This window comes from Lathamus discolor, chromosome 16, assembly GCF_037157495.1.
Source record: "Lathamus discolor isolate bLatDis1 chromosome 16, bLatDis1.hap1, whole genome shotgun sequence".
NCBI lineage: Eukaryota > Metazoa > Chordata > Aves > Psittaciformes > Psittacidae > Lathamus > Lathamus discolor.
Window position 1 is genome coordinate 892,158 of NC_088899.1, and position 16,011 is coordinate 908,168.

The following is a 16,011-nucleotide window of genomic DNA, read 5'->3' on the forward strand; positions in this document are numbered from 1 at the left end:
TATTGGCTGCAGCACCTTGTTTCTGCAGGGAATTGAGCTGTCATTAGAGCAGCTTGAATAACGGTCTGTGAGTGAGTGCTGGGCAGCCGCAGGTGAGGCCTGGGTGTCTGTGCTGTGCTCTTGGGTGCCTTTATGCACCCTTTGGTCTGCGCCTGTTGCTGTGAAGAGCTGGGAGAGTGAGTTCAGGGCTGCAGCACATGGTGCAAACTGAGCCTATGGACAAGTGGAGTCTTTCTGTCATTAAACTGAGTTTTGTCCTTCTGTATCCTCTTCTGGCTGTGATGTGTGTGGCAACCAGAGGGGCTCTAGGAGCACATTTTATTCAATAGAAGTTGCCTTCAAATCATCAAGCCCCCCAAACATGACAGCTACTGAATCACCTGATAATATGCAGAGAACAAAGCTGCCCTCTGTCAACAAAGGGAAGATAAGGCTCTGAGAGTGGGGGAAGGAAGAGCATAGTAGCAGCAAGGAGACGATGTCCCCTGGGTGAAGCCAAGAGCCACCAGCAAAGCTGCCAGAGGTAGAGAAACCTTCCAGTGTGGTAAATGAAACCTCAGTGATGGCTGCGATGATGGCTGACTCCATTAGGCGATGCTCCAGACAGTGCCTGGCCGTGTGCTGCAGCACCTAAAGACCAAGGAAGAGCCACATCCAGGCTTGGCTGCAATTTGGGTTGAATATTGCCCAATTCCTTTGTGACTATCACAAAGGAATGGGATGTAGATGCAGGTTTCCACTTAGTGTGGCTGTGTGAGGATGATTCCCCATGCAGCTCGGCTTCCAGCAAAACTATGCAATCAAAACCCCACCACTGGTTTTCCCCAGGAGGATGTTTTTGTGCCACCTGAGGTTTCCCTGCAAGCTCCTTGACCTCTTGCAAGCCAATTCAACAGAGCGAGAAATGCTTCTAATAGTTTTTTGATGATAAAAAGTTAATCCCTCAGTCCCAGCCTGGTGTAGCTGTTGGACATGATCATCATGCAGACAGCGGGGAAGCATGCTGTGGTGCGAGAACTGTTTGAAACCTGGGCTGGATGTGGTGCACAGCGGTGGGTCAAGTCTTGTGCTTCTGCAAAGCTCTTTGCTCCCTGATGCTGCTATCTAAATAATATGAATAATTCAGGGCTCAAGCTGGGTGTGGATGTGCTTCACGGGAGTTCTGCTCTGCACTTAAGCAACTGCACCCAAGCCGGCAGATGCCACCTCCTCTGCTTGATGGCCGTGGCTGCAGTGCACGGGTTGAGGGCAGCAGCAGTGATCGCAGCAGGGGAGCCCTTTTCAATATTTAAAGAGTATTGATGGGCAAGTGAGGCTGGGATGTTACAAACATGAAATGTCTAGACATAGCAGGGCGGAGAGAAGCTGCTTTCCCATGTGTATGAGGTCCAGCAGGAGAAAACAAGCTTCATTTTTCCTTTTTTCAATAAAAATGTTGTTGGTTTCCCTATTCTGCAGCCGCAGCAGACAGTGCTGAGGGGGGAAGCGCATCACGTTGTGGGAAAAACTGGCTGGTGGCTGTAGATGCCTCCAAATCTTTTCCCCCATGCTGGCAGCAGTGGGACATGCCTGGGGAAAAGAAGCTGCGTGGAGACTTCAGAGCAGCTCCCAGTGTCTGAAGGGGGGCTACAAGGATGCTGGGGAGGGACTCTTCATCAGGGACTGCAGTCATAGGACAAGGGGTGATGGGTTTAAACTGAAACAGGGGAAGTTCAGGTTGGAGACAAGCCAGAAGCTCTTCCCTGTGAGGGTGCTGAGGCACTGGCACAGGGTGCCCAGAGAAGCTGTGGCTGCCCCATCCCTGGCAGTGCTCAAGGCCAGGTTGGACACAGGGGCTTGGAGCAAGGTGCTCCAGTGGAAGGGGTCCCTGCCCGTGGTGGGGGTTGGAGCTGGATGAGCTTTGAAGTCACTTCAACCTAAGCCAGTCTGGGATTCTGTGATCTCGGAAGTGAGAGGAATGCTTCCAGTTCTGCTGTGCTGTCAGTAACAATTAACTGAGAAGTAGGAGGCAGCGTTGTGAAATAATACTGGAAATGGGACTCTTCAAGGAAGAAAACCACATTGATGGGAAGAGAGAATCATTAGCCTGGAATTAAAGTAAATGGCTTTTCCTGTAAATCCAGATGTCAGGGGCAAAGGCAGACTTAAATTCCTTCTGTGACTGTTGCAGCGGACTCTGTTCTGAAATAAAGCTCCTGTAATGGCAATTTCATTCATGATCAGTGTGATTTAGATTATAGATGTTAGAGAAGAGAGGAGGTGGTTGCTGAAAGCCGGTGTGAAAGTCACTGTGGAGTATCCTCTAAAGAGGGCACTTGTTAAAGTTGCTGTAAAACACAAGAATAAAGGTGATCAAGCTCATTTTTCTCTAAGGACCATGGTGGCATGCTTTAAGGTTTTATTCTGCTTAATGTTTTGTCTGTTCTCTCCGGGCTATGCTGTTCTGGTTTAATGTGTTACAGTACTTTTGTGGATTTAGAGAGACATTTGAAGTCTTTCTCCCTGCCCTTCTCCTTCTCCCCTCTGGTTTTGGTGGGGGAGCAAGAGGTGGGATTTTAGTGTCTATAGTAAAGAGTGAGAGGTGTCTTGCTTGGGTGCCTTCTCCCTGCCTTGAGTCACCCTTTTTACCGATAGAGATCTCCTGCATTTTTCATTTCCCCCTTCTCTGTAGTCCAGTGGTCCTTGTCTCTCCATGCTATCAGGGCAGGGAGCTGAATGGATTTTACGCATCTGTCTCTCCTATCAATATTTGTGTCAGGAAAGCACTTGTGCAGTTTCTTAGGGCAGTCTCTTCACTGACCTTTTGTTTCTTCTGTGGATGGAGTGTTTCTTCTTTAACATCCTCTACAACTTTGTTTCAGCTGCTGCTTATTCTCTTACTGCTTCATACACTCTTACAATGTCCTCATTTTGCATCCACTTGTTTCCTCAAGTGCTTCCCTGCTCTTTAACCCTTGAGGGGCTGCTCGTGGTGCCTCTCACGGGTGGCAGTGGCCCATGTTGCGTCCTTCTGCTAAAGGGCACCGTTAACCCTTGAGCATATTCCATTATTTTGAAACAGTTTTATTGCACAACTGCATTTATTTTCAGTAAAATGTGTACTAAGAGCATCTCACAGCCTGAAGAGGCACCTCGTGCTCTGTTCTCATACTGCTTTTACCCATCTCCAAGTTCTTTGGAGCTACTGAAGTAGGAAGAAAGAGAAATTACAGGCTCTTCACTGCAATTTCAAAGCAATAAGGTTTTGTTGCTCCAGTGACCATCTGCAGCACCCAGTCTCCTGGATCTCTGCTGGCCCTTTCTGCCCTCTATGTGCCATGCATTCCCCATGTCCAGGTGGGCTGGGGTCTGGGAACTCTCATTAATTCCTCATGACCCCCCCCAGCCTCCTGCCATTTTCCCAAGGCTTCTGTCCTTAAAGGAATTCCCCTGTTTCCTCAAATTCCTGTGTACAGCTTTCACTTTAGGAAAAGATGCCCTGGCAGAGCAGTGGAAATCATTTTGGTGATCCTAATGGAATTGGAGGAGCTGACTGGGAGTTTCCTGGGTTGCTGATAGGAACAGTCTGCTGGCTTCTCATTCAGCATCCTGATTAAACCCACCCCAGGAGTCACCACACGTGTTACCCCGCTTTTGGAGTGTAATGCCCGCTCTGGGTCTTTGCAACTAGTACTTTGGGTTGTTAAGATGACATAGTGGAGACCACTAAGCAGATAAACACCAAAAGCAATGATGATTTGTCCTTGGAAAGCTCCACGGGCAGTTCGTGAGGAAAGGGGGGGTGCATTGACTTGCACAGCTCCTTACAGAAAACAGATGTGTAAGTTAGGAAACGAAAGTGATAAATTTGAACCCATGTGGCAGCCCTCTCACAAGCATTTAGAATTCCAGGCGGACATGATGGCTCTTAGTTCTCTTCTGAAAGACAAGAAACTCTTGTAAAACATGAAGATGGTTTTGTGTCCCCACTTTTGTCAGATGGAACAACCTACACCCTATAGCTGTCCCTCATGTGCTGGGTCGGGAAGGAAGAGCAGGGATGTAGATCACTGGGCCAAGTTGATGGGTTTTCCTTCCCAAATGCCAGGGCTGAAGGCACAGACAAGTAGTGCAGGATCTGCACCAGTTTCTGTAGCTGGTGGGGCATGGCACTGGGTGGCTTTTAGCAGCACCCACAGTTGGGTTGGGTTTGGAGCGGTCACAAAGTGTGGTTTCTTGCACAAAAAGGGACTTCTTGCCTTGCTGTCTTGGGCCCTCCACAGCTTCTCTGCAAGGCTGTCTCTGCTCCCTCACTGCCCAAATAGGCAGGACCCTTTGAGCCATCGATATCCTGGAGGTACCTCCAGGAGGGCCTGTCTTCTGCTGGTTTGTGTCTCAGCTCTTTTTCCCTTGCTTCCCCCCTTTTCAAGCTTATAAAAAGAGGCAATTTTCGGGCTAATTAGGGACATGTTATTTTTATCATGCCCATTTGAAAACTGCTTTTCAAGCACGTTGGGACTTAGTGGGTTGTGTGACCTCTTCTGTGTTGGAAAGCCTTTTCTGCAGTCTCCTCTCAGCTCACGGTGTCTCCTCTTTGTCCATGCTTCTAAATCCCTTTGTATGGGAATCCAGTAGGTTTTACCCTTTATTGTCTCAAATGTGCAGTCTATGAAATTAGAGTCTTTTCCCCACAATATCATAAGGAGATTAAAAAGAAATCCCAGATTTATGGGAAACAGAATGAATACATTTATAACCTGAAGGAAGACTGTAGAAATGGATCATAAGGAAGCATTTTAAACTTTGGATCCCAGTTTAACCCCATGATCACTGTTCAAGAGTGGGGCTTTTCTGTTCCGGGATTTGATTCTTGGTGCAGGTTCCCTGGTTTTTATCATTACCTTGGTCCTGCTGCTGATGCCCTGTCCCTGACATCCCAGTTACAGCAGGACTGGGCTGGTTTTGTATTCCCATTTGATGTGTTGCTGCACCCTAAATGAATTTCTCACTGACCCTATTTGCAGCCCTATTGAATGAATGTGTCTCTGGAGGGGACTATGTTGTAAACACTGCCAAATTTCATGAGACAGCCATGCACACATGGGCATAGCAAAGGAAAATAAGTGCTGTGAAGTAATGAAGGAGTCTGGTGTTCCTCGCAGCCTGGCTGAAGTCCATGTCCTCTTCTAGTGCTTGCCTGGAGTCCTGGCTTGCAAGGAAAACCACAAAGCACTTACTGAGGCCACAGGTAAAAGGAGTGGTCCCAGGCAGAGTTCTGGCTTGCCAAGGTTCATGGTTATCCTGCAGCAGCACCGCCCAGAGTCACACACTTGCTTGGGAGCACACATGGGGTTATCCAGGGACTCATTACACTCACGGAGCAGCAGGTCCCTGCTATCCTTCACTGACGGTGGCTCCCTGCCGTGGGATCTCAGAGCCTTGTCGTCTGCTTTGTGGCCTTCACTGATGTGAAGGCTTTGGAAAGGAGTAAGCAGGATCATGAAGGTTGGCCTCCCAGCCAGTATATGTTTATATATATTTATAGTCATTGGTCTGTGGCAAGCCTAATAGGCTGCTGTTGCTGTGCTGGTGGGAATTGCCCTGTCTACTCCTGCTCCTCTCCCATCTGTTTGTTAAGTGGGTATCTTGCACCATATCCTGAAGACTAGGTGTCACTGGTAGAGAAGCCATTCATTTGCCTCACTAGCATCCTGCTCAGGTGTGTAATTATAGACTCATAGCATGGTTTGGGTTGGAAAGGACCCATCCATGGCCTTCTGGTCTGCTCTTGGGACTTGATGAGAAATGCCTTTGTGTGGCACTTGTGAATGAAGGGGTATTAAACTCAGAAGCAATGACAGCTATGCCAAAGTACCTGTTAAAATGACCTCAGTAATTATAGCAGGAGAGTCAAATAAGGCTAACAGGCTATCTAATAGCACAGGCAAGGCTCTGATTTACTGAATGGAAGACCTTTAGAAACTTGCAGGGCTAAAGACTTGTCTATTAGAGACTGGGACAACTGTTCAATAAACCTGGTGAAACCCTGTGAGTTAACCCATTTTTAAAGACAATTTAGTGCTTGCTTCAGATAAGAACTGGTTAACACTGATCTTTTGAAATACCTTTCTGCTATTGCCATGTTTTCTCAGGGTCAGAGGTAGGGTTTTGTAACGTGAGGGAAGACTCTTCCCTTGTGCTTTGTTCAAGCAGACTTAAGGCTGCCTCTGAAGCATCACAAGAGCACAAAAGGTCCAGGAGCTCAGATTCCCCTGGCATCGTCAGGAGCCCCAGCTGCCGTGCCTCCCACTGAGGAGGAGTTCAGATGCTTTGCACATGGCATTCAATCCAAATACTTGTGGTCAGTCCTTTCGGGTTCCGCTTGTCAGTGCAGCGGTTCACTTAAGGGCAAGGCTGATTTGTATCTACTGCATCCCACTTGGCAGCAGAGCTCAGAAGCTTTCTTATGTTGCGAGCAGCTGGAGAGGAGAGCTGGGCATGTACAGAGCATGGTGTCAGCTCTTTCCAGCCTTTAGAAGAGCAGTTGCTGGTGGCTGATGTCCTGGCTGGTGCTGTGTTAACCTTTGCTTGGGGATGGAGGCTGAGTTGTCTATAATATTCAGTGGACTCATCCTGGAATCAATAGCTTCAGCACCTCCTGCCTCTACCCACATAGACCCCAGTTTCTTTTAAGCTCTCTTTCACAGTGGAAGTGGTAGGAAAAGGTGGAAATGCTGCCACTGAGGTGTCAGTGTTTGCTGTGGCAGTTGGCAGCGCTGAGCACTGTTTGTATTGATTGGAGCGGAGGCAATTAAGAGTCTCCCACTGCTTTCACTGAAGGTTTTCCTGCATAAGGAGGCTTGAAGCACAGGGGAGGACCATTACAGCATATAAACACCATGCAGTCGAGCGGCTGGGGTCTAGAGGCATCTTGCAGCCTCGTTGAGGGCTGAAATATTTCTTGCTGACTAGCAAGGGGGCAGCAGGAAGCACATGGCTCAGCAGTGGCTTGATCCGTTGCCAAGGTGCCATCCCTTCTTGCAAGGGGTGATGAGATGTGGAAGTGGGGCCAGACTCCTCCTCCCTGGCCTTCATCTTCAGGGTTTGCCTCCAATGCAAATTTCTCAAGAAGTTCCTTATTCCTGGACTTGTTCTTCCTAAATCTGCCCATATCCCAAGTTCTTTTTTGTGGTGGGGAATGTTTTCTGTCTGAGAAAGCTGAAGCTGGATCTCTGAAAGGATTGTGCAATAGAGAGCAGTCCCATAGCATATAAATTGTCTGCATGAAGAATTATATGGCGCTGCTTCCTCCTTCTCCATCCCATGCTCTGGGTTAGGGGTTTGGCATTGGCCGACAGGTTCAGTCCTTGATTGCTGCAAGTGTTTCATTCCCAGCAAGGAATTAGTTTCCTGTGTTTCCTGGCAAGAGTTCATGAGTGTGAAATGTAAGAATTTGGGATGGGTTGTAGGAAGTTAATTTGATCACTTGGCAAGAGAGTGCCTAACCCAGTTCTCATGTGTGCTTTAAATCTGTGTAATTTTGTCTCAAAAGAAGAGAGTAGCAGCAAAGGAGCTCGGTTGTCAGTGCATTAGCACATCCCTTATTGTCCTGATGTCTTTAACATCTCTCCTTAAACATGATATTCTGCAGTGGCCCTTGGAGACCCCAAATCCTGTTTAGACAAAGGAAGCCTTGATGAAGCTGCACTAATTTCTAATTCAATAGCATAGCTGGGAGAGGCTGGTGTGAAAATGCTGGGGAAGAGAGTAAAACTCAACCTCCTCTCATGTTATGGTATCCCCTTCCCTCTTACACAGAGTTATTTGCTGGGCAATCAAAATGTGTGGTTTATTTAGTAGTTGATTGGGGGGGAACACTGGAGGAGGATATTAGAGAGGCAGCAATCATAGAATGGTTATGGATAGAAAGGACCTTAAGATCATCATTCCTGGCTTTGGAAGAGGAAACACTGCCCTGGTGCTGTGCTGGACAGGTAGGATGTGGCTGCTCCTCCAGAGAAGGGTAGATTTCACATTAAATAGGAATTGCAAAAATGTATCTACTTACTTGCACCAAAACAAAGCAAAGCACCCAAACTGGATCTCATTTTCACATTAAAATGATGCCTTTGCTCTCAGTTCTAGTTCTGTTGGCACGGAAACTCGGTTGCTGCTATAATTTAGAAAAGCTGGAGGAAAACGTGTTTTCTTTTGTTTTGACTTCTTGTGCCTTCGACAGCTATATACCTAAGTATATAGTCTGAGTTTTCTGCTGTGGATATAGTTTCCTTTTAGTAAGGGACCAAGAGATGGGGTGAGACCTTGGAGTGCGTAAAACTCATCTTAGGAAATGAGGCCAGGTTGGACAGGGCAGGGACACCTTCCACTAGAGCAGCTTTAACATCCCTTCCAACACAAACCATTCTGTGATGATCCTATGGACTTAGGATGGCTTTGTAGTGTATCATAAAGCAGAGAAGCATCAATCTGTTCTCTGAAGTTTTCCCCTTTCTCCTTTAATCCGTGCCACAAGAAACTCTGCCCAAGTCCATAGCGCTGGTAGGGCAGCACTGAAACAGAAGCAAGTAAAACACAGTCTCTGCTCGGTGCTGGTTGATCCAAAGGACTAAAACAGGGCAGGTTTCTGGGCTGTGCAGAAGGAGCAGGAGAGGACTGTGGGCAAGTGCTTGGTGGCCTCAGAAATGGCCGGCCCCAGCTAGCAAGTATGAAGTACCAGCACGTTAAGCCTCCTGTTTGCTCTAAGCTGTTTTGCTGCTGAAGGGTTTTGTAATCGATAGATTACTGGGCAAGTGGAAGCAGCCAGAGAACATCCTGCTCTGAAATTCCCTCCTACCTGTGTTAGATACATAGATATATTTATAGATATAGACAGAGAGTTTATTAAGCATATGCTTATTAAATGCATGTATATTTACTGATGTGGAGTGAGGGCATTTCTCTTCTCTACTGCACTGGGATGCAGAGCCCATGTCAGTACAAAGCAGCAATATGAAAAGCTTTCTGGAGGGCTGGCTTACATGCATTATAATATTACTGAACACCATAATCCTGCGAGCCTTCACCTTGTAATATGATAATGACTTATTAAAGCCAAGGCAGGGACTTGGGGAGGGAGAGTCTGAGGTTTGGGTCTTCTTGTTTTTCCCTTCTTTTCCTCCCTCCTGCCGTGGCTGAGCCATTTCTCTCTGTTATCCTCCATTCATCAGATGTTGCATCAGTTTCAGAAGTTACCACTTTTAAAGGCTATAAAAACATCAGGTTTTGAATATTGCACATCTTTTCCAGACAAGAGAAGCTGTTGTGCTCTGCTCCCTGAGATACCAGCTTTCCCCACAGTCCTTAGGTCTCCTCCAGGAGGAAACCCAGTTACAAAACAGCTGTGCACTGCTGGAGTTCAGGGCCGTGCTGAGAGCAGGTGGGAAAGGTGTTTCTGTGACCTTCCATGTGCTCTGCTTTGTTAGCACTTGCAAAGCAGTGTTGTTTGAGTAGCAGTGTTGGAAGCATCTTGCAGCCACTTCCCTGTATCTCAGGTCAAGAGCTGTGCATGTTTCTTGGAAATCCTGGTGAGGGGATTGCACTGTGCAAAGTGCCAGGAATGCTGAGGGGGAGGGAGCTGCTGCTGCTGCTTGGGAAAGAATGGAACCAAAAAATGCAGAGGAATGTGCCAGCCATTATTTGCATACTCATTAACTTTGGGTTTGCGAGCATTTGGCAGCTCTGGGCTGTATTCAAAGTGAAGGCAGATATTCACATAACCCCCTCCCCCCGCCCCAGAGTGGAGGGAAGCCTGGATGCTGCTTTATTGCAAAATACCCTTTTTATAACCCTTTTTTCCTGATCAGAAATCACCACCTTGCGAAGTCAGCTCTGCTGCTGCTGTTTGGTTTGGGGTTTTTAGAGCCCTTTGGATGGGGATGCTGCTGCCTCCTTCAGCCTTGAGCTGTAGCAGAGCAGCGCTGCAGTACAAGGCTCTGCTCTCCAAATCCTACTGTCCAGCAGCAATGGGATGTGTGTTACTAACTATCAGTGGCAACTTGGAAGCCGATAAAGACCTTTATTATTTTACAAGCACAATAATTGCTACCTGGAGATGTTTTCCTATAGCTTAAGTGCTCTGCTGCCCCTCTGGATATAGAAGGATATACACGCTTGTTCTCAGCTGCTTGAATCATCTGCAGAACCCAGGATTCCTCCCAACACAGTGAATAGCAAAGCATCACATTGGAAGAGCTGTTTAAATTGTTCTTCTTCTCCCCTTTGATTGTCAATGCAAAAGCAGAAGGGGCAGAAGAAGAGATCTGGATTGATTTGCTTGTTAATGGCTGTTGTACTGAAGGACCCCTCCACTTTGCTCTCTGGGAAAAGACAGCCCCTTGTCACAGCACGGTGGCTTAGGGCAGAGGTCTAGTGGGAGACCACACGGCTGGGTGTTGCAGAGGAACCTGTACCCCTGTGCCTTATCAGGAGGTGCTGTCAGATGCGGGAAAGCACGAGGGGTTTGTCTCAGGTGAGCTGGGGTTAAGCTGTTGTGTGCAGGAGCATTGTGCTGTTGGTGTACTCTTCCCATGTGATTTGTTTGCTCCTCTTGGAGGGGAGGATTTCTGATGGGAAATGCTGGACAAATGACAGATTGATCCACGTCTGGCTGCAAAATGATAAGTAGGAGCTGGCAAAAAGCCAGGAGTTGTTTTCCATGCTAAAAATACCAATATCCGTGTAAACCTGAATCCATATTAAAACCAGTAATTTCCAGATGAATGTGCACAGACATATCACCAGTGTATGAGAGCGATGGAGCGTGGATGTAGGAATGGCAGCACTTGGTGCATATGGATAGGAGTGTGGGAGGGAGAAAGAGAAATGGATCCAGTGCTTGTTGGTGTCGGGACTGTGGAAAGGGCACTCCTGGATGTCATTTTTGAAATGCTTTGACCAGGCACTCCTGAGAAGGGCAGCAAAAAAGGAAAGGTTTTATCCAGATGTGCAGCAGCCATTTCCCCTGGCAGCACATCTGGCATCAGAGGTTGATGCAGAGCCTGGAGTTTGTCACTGGTCACCCCATGTTGGGTGGCCATGAGGTGCCGTTTATGGTCTCCTGGGCTCTGCTATAGATCTCCTCACTGGCGTGTGTGTCCGGCATTTTGGACAGCCACTGAAATGCTGTCTTGGGCAACAGTGATGTTGGAGGAAAGGTGGGAGAGCCCACGCCAAAGCGGTGGTTGAAGGGGACAGGAGGTTTGCAGCTGGCAGCACTTGCTGAAGTTGCGATGCTCGGGTTGGGATGGGCAGCACTTTCCTGCTGTGCCAGTTTGTCTTGGGCTTTTTTAATTCTGTTTTGAAATACATGAGGGGCTTTTACCCCACTTTGCCTTCCTTGGAGCACATCAGGTGATATGTAAAGAATTCCCTATTGGGTTTGGCTGATCTAAATGTTGACAGCATGTCTCCACTGTGGGATGCTGCCAAGGCATGGGGGATGCGGTGGAAACCAAAAGGTAGGGTGAAAATGGGTGGAAAAGGTGGTAATCTCCATGGTCTGAGGTAGCTGAACTCTTGTATCCACCTTCTGCAGGCTCTCCTTTCCATGGCAGCACATGCCATAGGTCTGCAGGTGCAAAGCCACTTGGTGGGCATAACCTTTGGGTGGTACGTACATTGGTCCCATCACTAGTGTCTTGCCTAGTGTCACACAGTCTCATTGCAGGGGACTGTCCGCATCCTTTCAGTGCCAATCCCAGCCAAATGCCGCTGTAAATACATTGGAATTTGGCTGGAATGTACCAGCGTGGGTACATTTTTTTTCTCGCTGGATGTCAAAAATGTGGTCTTTGCCTTTATAGCTCACAAATGAGCAGATCACGGTTCTGCCATGATAATGGATCTCCATCAATTTATTTCTCATTAAAAATTTTATGCGCTGCAATAAAAGTCAATAGTGAGAAAACAGTGGAGCTTTATAACCTGTTAAATCAGCTTATACAGCCTTAGGCTGTCGCAGGGTTTCAAGTGAAACCAAATCAATCTAACGTCCCCCCCATCATGCAACTGCACAATGCTCAGTACAAAAGAAGGGGGAAAATCATTCCATTCCAGTGACTTGTAGTAAAGAGTTTGGCGAGTGGGAGCAGGATCGATCTCTGGATGATCTGCATTACAGACAGCTTGCTTTTTGCCTCCTTTCTTTCTGTGCACATGAAAAGCAAAAGAGGTTTGGGTATGAGGTAGCCTATAGTGAAACTCTTTAATTAACATTGAATTAGCACTGAAGCAGTGGAAGACTGCGCCTTGTTTTGCTGGGCAGCCAGGCGGGCTGCTCATTGCTGTGAGGGCAGAAGGGTGCAACAGGGTTTCCCTCCACCCCATCCCTTTCTGGCACCAGGCAGCATCCTTACAGCATTTGCTTCGCGTGTCCTAATGGGAGCGCATTCCCTGTTTTTATTCTGATCAGATCTCATTCATTGCCAACTCCAAGTTCACTCATGCTCTCTGCTTTCGGGAAGGACTGCACCTCATCTCTGTGTCGAGGCTCACAGGAGAATGGGGTGCACCCCAAGTGATGCTGTGGAAGGGAAGGTGGTGCCTTGTGCCAGTGCAGAATGTCCCCTCCCTGCCATTGATTAGGTTCTGTCGCATCTAAAGGCTTTCACCACAGTCCCGCTTTGCTCTAAGTGCAAAGGAAGGGAGAAAAATCAATTCCCATCAGCTGAACAGTGCCCTTTGATTTATTGCTGGAGAAGGAAGGAATTCTTTATCTCCTTCTCCTGGAAGGTATTGCTTTACTGTTTGTTATTAGGGAGCGATGCTGTAACAGCCCCTTTCCTCCAAACCCTGGTATTTTGATAACCTTTACCAGCCTGAGGACATTCCTTCTCCTGTTTTTACTGTGAGTTCTCTTCTGGCCGAGTAATTACAGGTATTTAGTTAGTTCTTTAATTCTGAGCCACAAGGCTGTGCCGCTGCCATTCCTGCAGAAGCAGAGCATGGGTAGAGACTTATTTAATTTAACAGAAACATAGAATCATGGAATGGTTTGGGTTGAAGGGACCTTAAAGCTCCTCCAGCTCCAACCCCTGCCACGGGCAGGGACCCCTTCCACTGGAGCAGCTTGCTCCAAGCCCCTGTGTCCAACCTGGCCTTGAGCACTGCAGGTATGGAGCAGCCACAGCTTCTCTGGACATCTCTCTGTGTGAGTGGAAGGAAGCTCAGTGAAAGGAAGCTCAGACAGGCCTTGTGGGCATCTGGGTGCAGAAATGCTCCCCCTGGTGTGCAGTGAAATGGGGCAGTTGTTAATCTGCTCTGCTGTGGCTGTTAGCAAAGATCCAGTAGTTCCTCACGCTTCATGGTATGTGGTGGCTTTGGCACTGTGTTCCCCAGCAGCTGAAGTTACTCCTTGTTTTCCTGAGTCCATTCTTGCATCTGACTGAGGTTATCTAACATGGTTTTTTGGCCTGCAAATAGAAAATAGCCTTACTACACACAGCAGAGGGGGTTGTCTTTGTCCTCTTTGCCTTCCAGCATCAGTCACCTCTCCTGTTGGTGTAAACTGTCACTGCAGAGCATATGCCAACATTTTGATTTGTACCCATTGAAGGCTTCCCTCTTCCTTCATCTTCCAGCTGAGGTCCAGAGCAGCAGCAGGTGATGGGCACATGAGAAATCAGCCCTCAAAGTGCTCCCCTGCAGGGGAATGATCTGAATCACAGTGACTGCAGGCTGATTTTCTAATTGTCTGTAACTGCTAAAGCAGGTTAATGGCTAAATGAGCAACTGCAGGTGCCCAGCTGGCCTCATTTGTTGGCAGCAAGTGTGAGCTGGTACCTGACTACGGGATTAGTGCTAGTTTTGCATCTCTGCAAAACAAATCTGTCCCTTCTGGGGTCTGAGGTTGCTTCTGGTCTTCATTCCTGACCCTCTGAGTTGGGATCAGGGGCTGCAGCAGTAGCAGGAGGTGGGCTATCATGGCTTGGTCTGCTAAAGCTCTCCCCGATGGCAGGGCGAGTTCTTCATGCTGAAGCTGCTCTAATCAATACCTTTGCTGCAGGGTGACTGACTCACAGATGGGTTTGTATGTAGGCGATACCAGGACTATGCGGCAGCAATATGTGCAATCTGGGGAAGGTGGAGAGAATTCAGACTGTCTCAGTACCACCTAGTTCCAAAATGAGCTTGTCTCTGCTTTCAGTTGCTCCAATAGCATTTATTTGTGTGGCTTTCTGGGACATCAAGGCTTTGCATCATACATGAACCATCAGTTTAATTTCCTCTTTAAAGCAGTGATCATGAGTCTTAAAACAGAAAAAAGCAAGCAGCCTGTAGGCAGCAGGGAGCTTGTTTCTAGCCTCAGGCAGTGCAGCTGCAGGGCATCAAGTTCTCCTGGAGGAGAACCCAGTAACAGTCCTAAGTCTTCTGGGCAAATCTCAGGTGTTTTAAGCAGCAGGTTTGTGCAGATAAGACCTTTGTGAATAAGGAGAATGTCTTTGTAACCCAACTGTGGGCTGGTTTTGCATAACTGGTGGTGATATAACCCTAGCACCTGCCATGAATGCTTTCCCCTGGATCTTTCCAGCTTGTCCATTAGCAGGTAGTGGGGAAAGTGGGGACATCTGAAGGGAGTCGTGGAATCAATCAGGTTGGAAAAGACCTGGTCCAGCTGCTCCCCAGCAAAGGGAAGGGTGGGTCTTGGAAGATCTGCGTGGCAGAGGATGCTGCCTGCAGCTCTCAAGGCAAGCAGAGCCAGTTGGGTGCTCTTTATCTCCCTGCAGTGCAGAAATGCTCCATTGTTGATGGCCAGAGGTCAGCTCAAGGTGGGAATGTGACAAAATGTTGTTTATGAGTGAGGCAAATGGGATTTTTAATAGAGTTGCCACTGAAGGTAAATGAAACGGAGGGGTGGTGACCCTGTGGAGCAGGGTTCACTCTGGGTTATGGGGATGAGGTGTGTGGTGCTGAGTGAACCTCAGAAACCTGGGACTGGTGTTAGTGAGGGCTGAGTTCTGCTTTGAGGTGAAGGTAACTCAATTTAAACTCTTGTGATTGATTTCATCAGGATTTTCTCTGTGTGATTTTTGTGTGACTTCTGGTCTAGAGGACTTCTGCATCATGGTATCTGTCATTTCACTGAGGCTTTTGGTCCCTGTTGGTGAAACAAGCCAAATCCTGCTGTGGCAACCATATAGAAAACTCCAGAAAGAGTAAAACTTAAGGGGGAATAAACCAAGAGGGTCTGTTGGACTTGTGCAGAGCTTGGCCAAGGACCAGAACATATCAAATGTGCTGCAGAAGTTTTCTTCTGCAGGATTTTACAATGTAAGGCAATTCCAGAGCTCCACAGCATTCCCTAGGCAGATCATCATTCTGCCTGCAGTAGGGATGAGCCTTTCTGCGAGGGCATCCTGGTGGTTCTCTGGTGTATTGGGGTAGAAGCAGGTTGGTGGTGGTGCTGCAGCGTTAATTTCTCTGCAAGCAAAAGGTTAACTTGAAGTTTTGTGGGTTTCAGAAGATACCAGCGAGAGCACTTCAGTGCTGTTAATTTAGTGCTGTTATGTAGATGCAGCAGGGAAATGTACTTCTGAAGGAGGAAACAGTTGGGTGTGTTGGATCTGAGGAGATGCAGGGTCTGAGAGCTCCGCTGCTTCCTGGGAGCCAAAATAAAAGCAAAACTCGGTATTCTTTCTGTCGATTTTGCTATTAAAAAGAAAAGAGGCAGGAAGGATGGAGCCTTGTCAGAATGAGTTATTAAAAGTCGTACTTCACATTTCCTTCCAGCCTGAGAAAGCAAAGCGTGTCCTTCACTATGATAAGGCTGCTTTTTTATCTCTCTTTTTGTTCCAAGGAAGCATTTCCAAGCAGTAGACACGCAGTTATCGCTCTGCAATAACTCGTCCAACATCAGATTCCTGCCACAAATCTTCTGAGAACAGCCAAAATCAATAGCTGCTGCATGTTTGTTTTGATACAGCAAAGCAAGGGGGGGAAGGAGCTATAAGGCAGGTGAGGGAAAACAAGAGCTTC

At 47.6% G+C, this 16,011-nt stretch overlaps 1 protein-coding gene across 3 annotated transcripts in view; it reads left to right on the forward strand.

The window, feature by feature from the left end:
• Positions 1-16,011, forward strand: part of KAZN (kazrin, periplakin interacting protein) — a 171,330-nt gene that overhangs the window by 114,398 nt on the left and 40,921 nt on the right. Inside the window, exon 1 of one of the 3 annotated variants that reach the window (XM_065696817.1) lies at positions 10,487-10,507. The exons of the other annotated variants lie outside the window; for them this stretch is intronic. The gene's annotated coding sequence lies outside the window, so the exon portion shown is untranslated. Of the gene's footprint in view, positions 1-10,486; positions 10,508-16,011 lie in introns of those variants that run through there. 3 annotated transcript variants of the gene reach the window in all.